We start from the raw sequence: 15644 nt of genomic DNA, 5'->3' as shown, positions 1-15644 counted from the left end.
ACCACCTCAATTAGTTTACACCCAGCAAAATTAATTATACAGCAGACAGGAACAATCACAGAACCAGACAGAGATTATACAGACAAACAGCAGCAAAGTGGGAACTATAATGACAAAACAATACAGAAGTGAGGATTTCACATCCCAGCTATTGATAAGTGAGTTCTTGCCAGACAGGATGCTATCAAACTAAGTTTCCTTTTACATTTTCTAGGCACTTCCCTTTCTCTGGAGGTGATAGGAATACAATCCTGTCCTGATAGTGCCTAACAGCCCAATAGCACCTTATTTCAATGTGACTAGTTTGGAATGTGAGGATGTGACCGTTCGCTTCCCAGTTTATGGCTGCCTCTGCTGCTTAGCCAAAGGCCTTAGCCTAAGAACAGGGCCTCAGACTGTCACAGTAAGAGAAGGCCCTTACACCAGCAGACAGTGATTTTGATTCTTTCTTTTATACCTCTATCACTAGCCAAGTGATAAGAATACACCTAAATTCTTAGAGTACAGGCCTTTGCAGACAGGCCTGAATATCTATATCCTAACAGTTTCCATTCCCCATTATCTTTCCAAGGTATTTCAAAATTGCCTGGCTTCTTAATCCCTTCTCTTTGCCCTATTCTCCCTCTCCTTCTGCCCAGTTCTGCTTAATTTTCATGTCTTTCCATTAAGAGTGGGTCTGCACCAGAAAAATGTATACCCTTATTCTGGCAATGTGCTGTTGCACTCGGCACCCGTTCTATGCAACCAAGGCACTGGTGTTTTTACTACCCTGGTCGCAAGAAGCTTTCATGATAAAGTGGTCAAAATGCCAGCACCCAGATCACACTAGTGCTTACATGATTGCTAGCACTGGTGCAGCTGCACTGGTGCTGGAATACAGGTTTGCCTTTTTCCAGCGTACACAATGCCTTAAGGGGCAGCAGAACAACGCATCCAGCTTCTAAAGCTGAACCATATTAAAAATAAAAGTTGTAATCACATTAGATTTCCAGCTTGATCCCTCAGTTCAGTAAAATATAAAAGCAATAATTACATCCCTGCACTTTAGCCATTTGCAAACTTTCTTTCTGCTCCATTCAATGTGGGGTGAAGGCCTTGAGGAGTCTGATTTACCTGGAGCCCACAGAGCCTAACAGGGGTAAGGACAGCAGAAAGAGAGCGAACAAATACAAGCCCTTTCCCTTCCCTCCCCTCCCCTCCCCCATACACTGCACAGCACCTTGGCTGCGCTGCTCACTAATGTTTTGAAGCAGAAGTGACTCCTCTAGAGAGCATGAATGGCACCTGTTCCTTATGCCCTTTGATTTCTTTCTACCATTACCAGATAAGCAAGCGATAACACCGAGCAGCCTATGGAACAATAAAGCTCTGCCTCAGAAGGTCTTTTTTTCCGTGGTAAAATAAACAGAACTGCCAAGTCTCATTCATCAGAAGGGATCCTCCCTCCTTTTCCTTTCATTGTAAGGCCCCAGTTCCTGGAGTTCTGTGCTTCAGCTGCAAACAGTTGCCATCTCTACTTCCAGCCATGGAGAAACCAACAAATCAGAACAGGCTGCTAAATATACTTGACTATGCATCAACCGCTGGACTACAGGTTAATTCTTACACTCTTTGCTTTCTCTACCTCTAGCCCAGTGACGGTTATATTTATCCTCAAAGGGTTAGAGAGAGTGAGTGAGAATGACTGACCCTAATCCAGTGGTTAGGGCTAGGGTTACTAACTTTCTACTACACCCTTGCCCTGCCCCATGCCCTGCCTCTCCTCCAAGGCCCCAGCTGCGCTCACTCCATTTCCCCACACCCACCCCCCACTCACTCTCCCCACCCTCACTCACTCATTTTCACCAGGCTGAGACAGGGGATGGGGGGGGCCAGAAATGAAGAGTTCAGAGTGCAGGAGGGGGCTCCAGGCTGATGCAGTGGCTTGGGAAGCAAGAGAGGGTGAGGGTTCCAACTGGGGGGTGTGGGCTCTGGGGTGGTGCCAGGGATGAGGAGTTTGGGGTGCAGGAGGAGGCTGGGGGGTTGGGCTGAGGGGTTTGGAGTATGGGAGGGGGCTCTGGGCTGAGGCAGGGGATCGGGGTGTGGGAGGATGTATGGACTCTAAGCTGGGGGTGCAGGTTCCAGGGTGGGGCCAGAAATGAGGGGTTCAGGGTGCAGGAGGGGGCTCTGGGCAGGGACAGGGGGTGTGAGGGCTCTGGCTGTGGATGAGGAGTTTGGGGTATAGGAGGGTGCTCCAGGCTGGGACTGAGGGGTTTGGAGGGTAGGAGGGAGATCAGGGCTGGGGTGGGGGGGTGAGGACTCTGGCTGGGGGTGGGGATGAGGGGTTTGTAGTGCAGGGGGGTGCTCTGGGCTGGGATCAAGGGGTTCAGAGGGCAAGAGGGGGATGAGGGCAGGGGGTTGGTGCCCAAGAGGGGGTCAGGGGTTTAGGCTCCAGGCGGTGCTTACCTCAAGCAGCTCCTGGAAGCAGTGGCATGTCCCCCCTCTGGCTCCTATGTGGAGGTGCAGCCAGGCGGCTTTGCTTGCTGTCCCATCCACAGGCGCCACCCCCACAGCTCCCGTTGACTGGGAACCACAGTCTGTGGGAGTTGCAGGGGTGGCACTTGGGGGGGGGGGGGGACAGTGTAGGAGCCGGAGTGGGGACATGCCGACTGCTTCCTGGGAGCATGTGGCCCGGAGGCTAGCAGGGAACTGCCAACCCTGCTGCATGGCACTGCCAACCAGACAGTCAATGGCCCAGTGAGCGGTGCTGACTGGAGCTGCCAGGATCCATTTTCAGCTGGGTGTTCTGGTTAAAAACCAGACACCTGGTCACCCTAATTAGGACAGACTTGGGAGCCCTGGGATCAGTCTCCCCGCTCCAGTGACTCTTTTATTAGTTATCCACAGTGCAACAACATCAGCATCAGAGACTGAGGGAGCCATGCCTCAGAATGCTCCCTGACTCAGTGGTCAGAGCACTCTCCTGTTCAGATCCTTTCTCCCCTTCTGGCAGAGAGGAGGGAATTGAATCAGGGTCCTCCCGTATCTTAGATGACTGCTCTAATCACTGGGCTAAAAGTATAAATGGGTGGCAGCACCTCCTCCTCCTCTGGTCATTCTATGTGGAGTACCTAACTGGGTTCCACAACAAAAGATTTAATCTGACTCCAGGTGGCTGGCTTCTGTTCACGGATGGCTATGCAGAGCTATATACCTCACCACAGTCCAGACTTGGGCACCGGTAAATAAAAAGGATCCTAAATTTTTTTAGGTCTCTTGATTTTTAAACCAATCTCCTGATTTTGGGGGCCTGACTCGTTTTTGAAAGCTTGGAGTTAGCAATACCAAAATACTAAGGAAGGGGAAGAGTTATTTAGTGTGGTTGAAACTCTGACAGAAGTTGTGATAACGTTAAGAAAGGGAAAACTTTGTTCCCCAGCCTAATAGATCTCACTGAAACTATTTCCCAAGAAAAGGTGTAGAAGAAGCCTCATCATGCGGGACATTTAAAACTAGACTGGAGAAAACACTGGAAAATGTACTGCAGGGAGCAATCATGCATTTAGAGTAGGATAGACTAGGTGACCTAGAGGTCTTTTGCTTTTGATATCTATCCTTGTATGTACCTACCCCACACAGAGTAAACTGGAAACAGAGAGCAGTTAGTGCACCTGAAGAGTGGGCCAGCCCTATCTTAACATGAAGCCCACTGCGGGAGAAGCTGGGTCAAGTGATGAGTATAAAGGGAGAGACCCAGGAAAGTGGAAGGTTGGGTGTTTCTGCTGTCTCCGAATGGTCTGATAGCAATCAAGTGAATTGAGAAAAAGCCAAAGGAGGGGAGTTAGCTCTTGTGGTGGGTCTCAAAATAAGGGCAAGATTCTAGGGAGGCAGTCCTGGGATGCTGGTGTTCAGCTAAGGAGCAGAGTACTTGGGAAGGGCTAAAGTTCAAACCTGGGGAGGGCAGAAGTTAGTTACACTTTTGGTTGAGGACCTACTAGAGAACTCCAGAGGGAATCCTTTAAGTTGTAGCCGTGAAGGCCGAGACCTTAGGGAGTTTGACAGGAGTGTTGCTACACAGTGAGCCTGGAAAGGGGGCTGTTGGGAAGGTGGGCAAATGGCTGAGGTAGGAAGTCCACAAGGAGGAAGCAGGTCCTGTCAATGCAAGGTCCCTGAGCTAGGTCCCCAAGAAGTGGGGGAGGCTCGGTTCCCCTACTGGCAGCTGGAAAAAGGTGGTATGAAGATTCTGCAGACCAGGGGTTGAAGGATTACTGAGCTGGGACCTGGTTTAAGGCCATGGGGATTATTGTTTGTTTGGATTTTGTGCCCCACCGGTATGGGGGTGACTCTAAATGACCTGGCTGAAGAGCTAATGAGAAGAGGCAGATAACACAGGGCTGAAGTGGCTGTCAGTAGGGGGTGCTAGCTGAGGATCCATCCATCCCATGAGGGGCATGCCGGTGGTGAGTCACGCTTCTACATTGTCTGATACACTGGGCATATAGGAGAGGTGGTTACTGTGTAAGGTTTATCACCTTCCTTAGCTCATCCCCGAGCCCCCTCCATCATTAAGTAATATAAGTTCACTAGTAAGAACTTGAAGTGTGTATTTCAGGAAATGACTTATGATTTCAGCCTCCATGAGTACAAGCCCTGAAAACCTGATTCTTATCCTCACAAAAACAAGCTCTGTGAACTCTGCCTAATCAAAACAGCTCCCATTTTGCATATGGAATATTTGCCACTAGCTGCCTGCAATTGAGCTGCAGAACGAGGCATTTTCACTGAAATTATTAATTAAATGACTCTAAAGTCAGAAGAAATTTTGGACTCTCAATCTAGTGGCAGAAAACTGACAAACCAAACAAAAGAAAATAGACTGCTTGTTATAAAATTTCCCCCAGCTCCAGTTTGGAATCGCTTGTTCCTCAGCAACAAATCAAATGATAAAATACTCTCACACACTTGCATTCATATTACAAACAGCAAAAGATTATGTACATATAATAACTTATTAAAGAAGAGTGCCTTACGTTAACATTACAGTATTCCTCAGTATGTACCCTTGTACACTTTGAAGATAAACAGAATATTCAACCCTATGTGATATAGTGCCATCTTGTGGCTTCAAAATGTTGATGCAGCATGTGCTTTGCACATATGTATCTCTGACCTCAAAGGGTGCAGCTACGGTGCCCTGTCCCAAGAAAAGGCAATAAGTCCCAGAGCCCAGGCCAAATGACTCTGCTCAGGTGACTCATGCTGTAGGGCTACAATTAGAGTGTAGACATTCTTGTTCAGGCTGCAACCCAGGCTCTGACACCCACTCCCCAAGCTGGGTTTCAAAGCCTGGTCTGCAGCCTAAGAAGAAATGTCTCCTCTGTTATCTTTAGCCCCATCAGGTGAACTGGAGTCAGTTGACCCACGTTCTGAGACGTGCTGCCACAGTGTGTGTTTTTTGCGGTGTAGACGTATCCAAAGAAATTCACATGCAGGATCTGTTGATGTCGGGTCACTTGTATTCTATCTGTTCTGCTATTTATTATTTGTATGACCACAGTGCGTAGGAACCCCAGATATGGACCAGGCTCCCATTGTGCTAGGCCCTGTACAAACAGAATAAAAAGACCATCCCTGCTTCAAGGGTCTTGCAATCAAAGCATTAAAAGGGATAACTCCTTTTTGCTGCTTGTAGAGGAATGTATAAATAACCAAATAAACTGGAAGCTCTTTTTTGATTGGGGGGAGGGAATGGGAATCAGACCACTTGTTTAGGAAAGGATTTAGGTGTCTAGCTATAGGCAACCAAGTTTGAAAATGTTGGTCTTCACTTTAGCCATCTATAAAACCATGCTAATACTTAGCTATCTCACAGGGTATGCTGAGAAATAATTATATATCAGGAATTGCAGATAATTCTCATTTCCTCTTGGTAGAGATCTTTCACAAAAGATCTAAATCATGACAAGTCAGGGAAACAGTAGATGACAAACATTTTTAGGGTCAGGGTTATTTCTTAACATTCACCAATCACTCCCTAGTTTCATCTGAAAGGTTCCTATGCTTAGTCTTGAAACTTAGTATTGAAAAAAAGCATAGAATAAAAGTCTGACAGCTAGGCTGAATCCTCCAGTTCATAGATTAACAGATTTTAAGGCCAAAAAGGACCATTATGATAATCTACTCTCATCTCTCAAATAACACAGGGTAAAGAATCTTGCCCACTAATTTCTGCGTCAAGCCCATGTACTACAGCTCAAGAAGAAGTTATCTTTAATTCTTTTTTCAGGGCCAGAACTCTCCCTAGTGATTCTCTTACTGCAATACCCCGTTCTTAGTGTGCCTAGGAAGGAATGCGTTAACTAATTCTCCACAGCTTGCCCAGCAGCAACCTTAATCCCTCCTCTATCAAAGGGGGTTAGCTAACCCCTTTCATGCCAGCCTATAGAAAGGTTCTAATCTAGACATCTAAATTGGGGGTACCAGACAGCTGGCCTGCTTTATTGTGGCCCATATAACACATTCATTTTAAAAGGCTTTTCAAAGTACTGTACATTTCTAGCCCTCGTGGTTACAAAGATAATTTGGTGAATCTGAAATGAGTGTAAGTGATATAGCGCTCTCTTCCTGAGTGTGCAGACAACCTGAAATCAAAGCTCTTAGGCCACGTCTACACTGTGAGCTAGGGGTGTGATTCCCCTGCTCACGTCCACATACCTGTGCTGGTACTCTTCACGCTAGCGTGTATATAAATAGCAGCGGGCCGCAGTATCCTGGTAATGTCAGATGAAGGCATGGCTGAGCTGGGATGAGTAGATACCCACTGGTTTGAGGTGGGTTTGTACTAGGCATGACTCTGCCACGCCTCCATTACTGTTACCTGTACTACTGTGGCTACACTGCTATTTATATTTGCACTAGCTTGATGAAAGCTAGCATAAGTATGTGAAAACACAGAGGGGAATCATGCCCCTCACTTATAGTGTAGACAGCCTTAGGGGTGTGAACTCCTTTGGCTTCTATTAATATCATTGAGGTGTCAACTCTAAAGCCAAGTTGACCTAATGTTATATATTTTGAAACCTGCTGGAGCAGCAGTGTGTACATGCCGCTAGGCCTTGCATGTGTATACAGTCAGGAAACAGTTATTTGCATCTCGCTATGCCCCTGTGGTTCCTTCATTTAACATTTCTTGTGTAAAAAGCAAGACACAACTGGGGACAAGGATGGAATGGTCTTAAGCAACTTCAGAACAAGCATCTCCTGGGGCACTAATTAGCCTCCAAGTGATCAGAGCACAGGCCCATCTACTCACTCCCTGCAGTCACATCAGCCAGGACCCCTCTTGTTGTCTTGCTTGCTGGCAGGCTGACGGCTGCTGTAGCTTGGATGCCCTGCTGGTCTTCCTCCCAGGGAGGGAGCATCCCCACCACCACTGGGGCCTCTCCTGGCCCGCTGCCTGCTGCTACTGCTGTCAGATGAGTTACTGCTGTTGCTGGAAGAGGAGGCTGTTGCAGAGGTACTGTTGCTGCTGTGACTGCTGCTGTTGCCCGGACTGTGCTTTGTTTCCATCCTCGTCTCTGACAGTGCTGTGGCAGTTGTTGCTGCTGTTGTCGGGGAGCGAGCCCACCGTTCCCTCACTACCACCATCATCTCCTCTGTGACTCCCACAGACCATCTGGGACTGCCTCTACTTACCAGCTCAGCTGCTTTCCCCACCGCCCCCCCCCCCAGCCCTTTGCCACTCGGGACTGCAACAGCAGCCAGGACTTTGTTCACAAGCACAGGTGGTTACACGTGTCCTCCCCCTCCCCATGGACTTGTCCCCCTGCCCTTCCCCAGCTGCCATAGGCTGGTGGGGCCCTCCCACCCTCTGTTTGCCTCCAGCAGGAGTTTGCCCCTTTTTCCTTTGCTACCTGCCCCGTCTGCCCACTGCTGACCACTTTGTTTGTCCCGCCTACCCTGCCCAAGTCCCCTAGAGTTTTTTTGTTAGTTTGCCTGTCTGCCCCAGACCTGTTTTTCAACCCATTCCTTTCACCCCTATGGTCGGGGTGAAAGTAACTGAGGCCACTTACCGATTTGGGCGGCTCTGGCCCCCAGAAGGGGCGGGGCCTCAGGTGGAAGGGGCGGGCCTGGAGGTCAGCATCCCCCAGCCAGCCCTTCCAGTCCGGCTGGCCCACGCCGCCCAGGGCTCCCGTGTTGATTTAAAGGGCCTGGGGTGCTGGATGCCGCCGCTGCTACAACAGCAGCAGCGTCCAGCACCCTGGGCCCTTTTAAATCACCAGTCCCAGGGCAGCTGCTCCCTTTGCTCCCCCCTTCGCCCGTCGGCAGCCGGGGGGGGAGGGGCAAAAGGGGCAGGAATGTTAAGGCGCTGCAGGGTCCTTTGCCATGGCCCCGCTGACGGGGCTGGGGGGGGGGGACAGCAACATTAAAGCGCCGCGGTGGCAAAGGACGCAAGTGCTCCCACTCCATGTAAGGCCCCTCTGACCCCTCTCCTGCCTGCTGCCTAATGTGGAGGAGTGGTTAGCTGCCTCCCCTTTCTCTTCCCCGTTACCTGCACATCCCCTCCAGTGCTTTCTCCTATCCCCATCCCCTTTCCCTGGGTGGCAGGGGAGATTGCGGAAGGGGGTTTCCACAGTTGCCACCCCTACAGTTGCCACTTCAGCCAGCACTGCCGGGTCCATCGCTACTGCCCCCACTGAGGCAGTGGCGGGTACAGGTGGGGACGCCTCTGTTGCCATGGATTCCACCCCCACCAGCAGTGGGTAAGGAGGGCAAGGGGAGGAAGAAGGGCAAGAGCCCCGCCTGGAAGGCGAAACCTCCCATGGTCATGAACTGCCCTGCCATCGGCCACAGCTCCTTCTCTCCCTGCCGTTTTCTCCACCAGCTCTGGGGGTGCCCATCTCTCAGTCCCCAAAGCGTACACCGAAGTGTCTGCAACCCCTCTGTCCACCACACTGTCATCTGCCCCCGCCATCTCCCCTACTTCCATCTGTAGTGACCAGGGCCCCTTATCCACCCTGATCAGGAAGCATGGTGTCCGTTGGCACCTAGTGTCTACTTCACCCCACATGGAGACCTATGTGCGAGCATTGGTGCGGGTGGTGGGGCCCGTGGCCATTGTGGTGGCGTTTAAGACGTACCGGAATGTTGTCTTCTTCCTGGCATGGGAGGCTGCTACTCACAAGGCACTGGAGAAGGGCAGGTGGGTGGCCTCTACATCCCCCTCAAATCCCTGGAGGACCTGGGTATACAGGTAGTTTTTAACTCTGTCCCATCCGTGCGTCCCAATGCTGCCCTTCTTCCCTTCCTCTACACCCTGGGGAAGCTTTATCCATTATTAGCCTCTCCCGTTGGGCTACAAGGACCCCGCCTTCACCACATCCTCTTTTCCGCTGGCAGGTGTAGATCCAGCTACCCCTGGCAGCATGTGACAGAGAGGCTCTCCAGGGGTCATTCCTGATGCGCCATCAGGGGGCCCAGTAGTGGGTGCACTATTCCTTGGGAGAGGCCCAGTGTTTCCTCTGCCAGGTGGCAGGCACATGCGGAGAGACTGCCTGTGGGCATGGAGGAGTGCCTGGGACCCCTGAGATCCAGGAGGGCCCCAGCCCTGTCACTGCCAGTGACCCTGGATGCCCAGTTCCTGCTGCCAACCCTCTCCTCTTCTGTCTGCCGCTGCCTGCAGTCAATGGCCCAGTCAACGGTGCTGACCAGAGCTGCAAGGATCCTTTTTCGACCAGGTGTTCCGGTCAAAAAACAGACGCCTGGTCACCCAAAGCGGCCATCTATAAAACCAGGAAAAGGTGCTGGACAGGGAGGTGCTGTGCGACTTTGGGGCCTATTTCTGCAGCCGGGCAGAGTTTCTCTGGGCCACGTCTGCTGGCTCCTCAGACACTTTTGAGAAGCAGCGGGCGCTGGCCAGTGTTCTTTGTTCCATGTCCCCTTCCAGTTCCCTGTTTATGGCCCCACAACTTCACTCCTGTCACTGTTTTCTTATTAGTTGTACGCCCAAATCATTTGGGCCTTGGGTTTAGTCACTCATCCCCTTAGGCTGGGGGGAGGGCTTCAGACGTGGGCAAGCTTGTGCCAGCCCACCTCCGGAATTCAAAAGTGCTCAGTACCTGCACTTTGTCACAATGGCTCATCTGACATTCCTTTAATTATTGGAGATCAGAGACTATCTACCAGTCATTGCTCTGATATTGCCTATAGTTTGCAGCCATTGTACCGACAATGACAAAATTTGTGTTTGGTTTTTTTTCTTTTAAAAAAAACCAAATATGTATAGAATTTTTCAAAATCCTTTTGTGTTTAACAAATGACAAGACCTAGAGCTGGTCAAAAAATGCCAATTATTTTTCCATTGTAAACTTTTTAATTTTGTTTTAGAATTTTCTTATAGAATTTCTTATAGAAAATGTCACATATTATCTATTTTTGGAAAGTGAATTCTCTGTGCAGTGTTAATGGTAACAGTTAGGCTTTTTATTGGTCAGTCTCTTAATTAAGAAAGCAGACCTTTCTTTGACAGGCAAGCCACTATTCCAACAAACTACCACTAGATGGCGATCTTAACTTTGCATACAATATGGATGGCCAATATGATTAGAACAAATTATATATATGAGGGTTATATATAATTAGAGTGCACAAGACAACCAAAAAATCCCAAACTAACAATAACCAAGTTAGCTGAGCGTCTGAGGCCTTGGCCCTGCAACGGGCTCAGCACTGGGCCAGTTGCAGGATTAGGGCCTTAATTTTTTGAAATATTAGTGAAATTACAAAGAAAATCCATGTGAATATTTTTAATAACTATGCATTTAACATATATAAAAGCAGAAGAGAATACTTCACTACAAGGTGAATTCTTCACTACAAGGCCCTGTACTGGGCTGGGCCTCAGTTCCCCCTACTAGCCACTGCAAAAGTGGTATTGCTAAGGGCAGTGGATACAAAGGCTGTCGGAGTCATTTCTGGAAAGACATAGTTAGGCCAGCAGGTACAAGGGCTACCTGATGCTGCTTGTGGAAAGAGATTTTGTAAGACCACCCCTGAAGGTGAAACCACTGAGTGACTTGGCTGGAGGGTCAAGTTATGGAGAGAGAGAGAGATGGAGTGCACCTGCAGGAAGGGGTATTGGCCAGGCACAGCTAATCCCCAGAACCAGCAGGAGGAGATGCTGTCCAGTGGTGAGTAGAACACACCATTACACTAGGAGATATGTTTTTTGACAACTTCCTGCAGGTTGCCCTCCTACTGAAACTTTTTCTTAGCATACCTTTCTTGGGCTTGCTCTTTAAATTTGGCAAAGACAGACAACTGCAGCCCAAAAGCAACCATTTTGAAACTAGCGAGCTATTAGAGAAACCATTGTTCTCCCTTTCAGTTGGCAGTGTTTTTCCCCATACACATTTTCCTTTGGTTATTGCTGAAAAGATGACACAGTCTCAAAAATTCCTGGGATCTGGGTTCAGTTCTGGGTTGCTCGCTGACGCTTATTTCTCGAATTGGCTAAATCTGGACACCAAACGTGAACCTCCCCAAAGTTGTAAAGTTCATGTTTGATTCTGGATTTTGACACCCCTTTGACTAAATGTAGGAGTATTCAGATCTGTAGTTTAGTGGTTCACTAAATGACGAGCGATGTGGTTATGTGGCTTTAGTGTTTGGTGCTAGCTTTTCAGGACTACCTTGACATTTCATCAAACATGAGCTGAAGTAGCAGAATTCAAATGCTAGGGGAGGATTCGGGATACAGGTTTGAGTTGAAATCTGTGCTAGGGATGTAGTGTGGTCCAACGGCTAGTGTGCAAGTCAGGAGACTTGGGGGTCTATCTCCTCTCTACCACTGAGGAGCAATGTAACCTTGGGCAGTCACTTTGCCTCCTGCTCCCTCAGTTTTCTTGTCTGCAGAGTGGGAATTAGCTTAGATTACTTAGTTTTTCATTTTGAAGCAGGTTTTGAGATCTTCAGATAGAAAGCCCTGTGTACTGCAGCATTTGGGTTTAGCATCAACCTCACTGGAATCTCACTAATCATTCAGATAGCTCTGTCTCTGAGATTTCTATCACCTTGTGCTGCAATGTAGTGTGGCTGGCTGTTCTCAGATTTTGGCCACACCTAAAGCCGAATGGAAAAATGGGTAGACTAGAACCAGAACTTCAGATCTGAACCATTATTCTCCAGTCAGCTCCAGACTCATGGCTCAAACCTATCCTACAACTGTTGTCTCGAAACTGAAAAATTGAACATCATACAACTCAGGAAACTTCGCATTTGGATCTGGTCATTGAAATTCCACAAAATGTTCAGATCCAAGGTTTTATTATCTCCATTGTAGAGAGTACTGAATTCTGTGTGTGTGTGGTTACAAAGGGCCACAACTTTTGTTATTAACTGACGAATACAACAATTTTCCATTTTAAAATGGGCTAGACTTCTGTATGCCCTGTCACCTGGCTTTTACCTAGTTTGCCTAGTCAATTCTTTCCTGACTTCCTTTGTGTGGAAAGCAAAACTCTTCTTCTGTCAAGTCATTGTGAAGGCTGAGATTCCTCACTCACCCTTAGGCTTTGTCTACATTAAAGTTTTGTCGACAAAAGTTATACTGCTTTAGTAGAAGCACTTTAATTAAACCGCTGTTGCATGTCCACACTATGCTCCTTGTGTCAGCAGAACACATCGACACTAGGAGCTCTTGCATCAACACAGAGCACTATGGGTAGCTATCCTACTGTGCAACTGGCCTCAGGTTGCTTTCGGAAGGGTATACAATGCCTCATGGGGCAGGTACAGTGTCACATGATGCAGGTTTCTCAGTTCCATTGTTCCATGGGCATCCTTCTAGATTGTCAGCCGCTTTTCAACTAAAGTGTTGGGTGGGGAGGAGGGAGAATGTGAGACAGGGAGCATATGTGTGGGAGGGGGGAGAGACAGAGTGTGTGTTAGAGACAAGATGCTGACACACTGTCACCCAAGTTCAGACCGCAGCCTGAGCAGCCACTCCTTGGGGAGGGGGACCCCCCCCCATGAGCCCCTGTCTCTGGAAGGCACAGCAGTCTCTTCCCCCTCTCTTCTCCTCTCCCCCCGCTCCCCAGCAGCCTGTGCTACCTGACTGCTGATTCCACATTAATGGTTCTGTGATTCCCTCCAAGTTCTCCCCAGCCTCCTCAGCTACAGGGAGCGGTATCCTCAGCAGCCCTGTGAGCTCTCCATGCTGAGGAATGTCAAAGCTCCCTAGAGCATTGAAAGGGGAGGGATGCATGCCTGTGTAGCTAGATACAGGGCAGCCGGAGTTCAAAACAGTCAGCAGAGCAGTCACGGTGAGCATTGTGGGATACTGGGGTAGCCCAGTTATGGCGACGTAATGAACGGCAGTGTCTACACTGATGCTTTGTCACTTTAACTTTGCCACAAAAAAGCTTTATGCCATTCATCAAGGTGGTTTTATTTTGTCGGCAAAACAGCAGAGTTTGTCACCAGAAGTATCTTTGTAGTGTCTCCACTGTTTTGTCAGCAAAAGCTGCCTTTTGCCTACAAAATTGTGTGGTATAGACAAGGCCTTAGACTGCTTCATTTCAGTACTAGCTTTGGACCTGGGTCTGTCTTAGGTCCTCAGCACACAGATAAGTGATAAATGTCTTAGAAATACATCAGATTTGTTGTCTAGCAGGGATGAGGGATGTGTGTCTCTAACGGAAAGCTGAACATTCTCCAAAGATACAGCAAAAGGTAAAATATTGCTGATTTTTCTTCCCCTCTAGCTATACATATTTTTGCTGCTAAATGGGGTAGCTGTCAGGGTACATCAGTTTCAAAGCTTGTAACCCTGGTGGCCTCCTTTAAAAGGCTGCTGGCATCATTTTTGCTTATTTTCTTATTCATGTTTTCTTCATCTTCTCTGTCCTTCCTTCTGTTTGTTTTTTACCCATTTGGGACTTGTCTGAGTCAGATCATAAGCTGTTTGGGACAGGGACTGTCTCCTCATGTGTTTGTACAGCACCTAGCACACTGGGGCTTCATCCTGATTGGCGCCTCTGACATAATACTAGCATTCTTTGAAACATTTTAAAATGTAAAAAAAAAAAGGGGGGGGGGGCAGCATGATGCAACAAAGCCTGAAATGAGGGATAGGTGTCACAATTGGAACTGGTGAGAAATGGTTTTCCCATCCTATGAACACTTTTCCAGGTTTTCAATAAAATAAATAATAAAAAAGAGAGGAGATTTAGGTTGGATATTAGGAAAAACTTTTTCACTAGGAAGGTGGTGAAGCACTGGAATGCGTTACCTAGGGAGGTGGTGGAATCTCCTTCCTTAGAAGTTTTTAAGGTCAGGCTTGACAAAGCCCTGGCTGATTTAATTGGGGATCAGTCCTGCTTTGAGGAGGGGGTTGGACTAGATGACCTCCTGAGGTCCCTTCCAACCCTGATATTCTATGAATATTATTTTCTATTCTGTACCAGGACAAAACAGACCTTTCCAGGCTTTGGTGGTTTCTTATGTCAAAATGAATGCTAAACAGCTATATTCATTCTCTCCGAATGAATATTGTATTATTTATACAGAGTGGAACAGCTTCAATAGAAGGGACTGAAAAGAACCCATCCAACAACAGCCAATAGCTTGTTGGTTAGGGTGCACACCCTGGGATGTGATACCTGGGCTCAGATCCCTCCTCCAAATAAAGCAGAATAGGAATCTGAATCAGGGTCTTCTGCATCCTGGGTGACTTCTCTCTTTTTCTTGATCTCATTTTGATCTGACAGTCCATCTTGACCTTGAGGAAATATTTCTTGATGAAAGTTCTGTCAAAACTGATGCATTCCCACAAAAAGTTTGATACATTCCCAGTGATCTCCAGCCACTATGCACAAGTACAGTGATGCTTGGAGGGACTGCTGTGTGTGGACACTGCATTAGTTTAAACAAAACAAGATGATCAGTCTACACCCACTGAACCCTTGGAGAAGTGAAGGGTGTTGCTTGCAGCTGCAGTGTTTAACCTTCAAGGTCCTCTTCTGCTGCCGCTGCTATACTTCCTAAGGAAAGAATGGGACAAAATCAAAGTGCAGATCTTCGAATTATAGGTAACTCTCTCTCCCCTCCTTCAGGAATTACTGAACTGATTTGTACTGCAACTCTAAAGATATTTCTACCCATACCGCTAAAGCAGGCAAGGCCCAAATTTAGGACACAATGAGATACAAAGACCCAGAATGAGGGGGGGATGACAAATTATTCATGCAAGAAACTTTTAAAAGCTTTGTATTCAAATGTTTGGTATAAATTACTGTCTATAAACTGAGTTTTTCATAATTCTTTATTTTGGATGTAAATTTTCAACAAAAGTGAAGGGGACACAAAGTTGTGTAGAACATAAGGAGCTTTGGGACTAAGATGAGTGATATCCTTTGAAATTAGGTATTAAGATAAATAGATGCCAAAAAACCTCTAACTGCTAACTCTAGATGTTGCTGCAAGAGTGGGAGTGGGGTAGAATTTTCCTGGCAATAATCACAGGATTGCCAACCCCAACCATTAAAAAATCATGAGTCAGATTCCCCTAAAATCACAAGTCTGGGTTCAAATCACTGGATTTTATTTTTGTGGAGGAGGGCAGGTATTTTGTCTAGTGTTCATGCTTTCAGGTTCTTCTCCATGAA

Source organism: Lepidochelys kempii, chromosome 4 (assembly GCF_965140265.1).
Source record: "Lepidochelys kempii isolate rLepKem1 chromosome 4, rLepKem1.hap2, whole genome shotgun sequence".
Classification (NCBI taxonomy): Eukaryota; Metazoa; Chordata; order Testudines; family Cheloniidae; genus Lepidochelys; species Lepidochelys kempii.
The sequence above is the reverse complement of the archived record's forward strand: the minus strand, read 5'-3'. Positions refer to the sequence as shown.